The sequence below is a fragment of the Abramis brama genome (genome assembly GCF_963993115.1).
Source record: "Abramis brama genome assembly, chromosome: 23".
Lineage (NCBI taxonomy): Eukaryota > Metazoa > Chordata > Actinopteri > Cypriniformes > Leuciscidae > Abramis > Abramis brama.
The window spans coordinates 18356623-18357105 of record NC_139985.1 but is presented as its reverse complement, the minus strand read 5'-3'; positions in this window follow the sequence as shown (position 1 = coordinate 18357105).

Below are 483 nucleotides of genomic sequence, written 5' to 3'. Positions count from 1 at the left end.
TACAGCGGCTCCGGCGTAAGTCCGCAGAAGTATGGACTCGTGCTTAGCACCACTGCATGAGTGTTGGCTGGTCTTTCCTGAAAATTAAGTTTTTATTAACGCTATTTGAGCATATGAAACAACACTTATGGGGCAGTTTATGTCAGATTTTGTTGCTGGTTTGAAATATGTTATTTAATTGTGAGTTCGGCAGTTTTGGATTTTTCAGAATTCCCCCATTCAGATCGATACGACTTGGTCTTGGATGCCCGAAATAGCTGCCAGGAGTCGTTGCAAATATGGCCGCCGAGTGAACAGAATTTCCTTGAAAGGGATTTTGGTTCAAGGTGATAACAACTTGTTCTAACAACAAATTCGCCGCCTTGACCAATCTGATTCGTTAACGACTCGTTCATTTCGATTAGTGAACGAATCATTCAGCCCGGTTTGGTGAGCCAATTTAACCGATTCACTGAAAAGCTTCGGACATCTCTACCCGAAGAG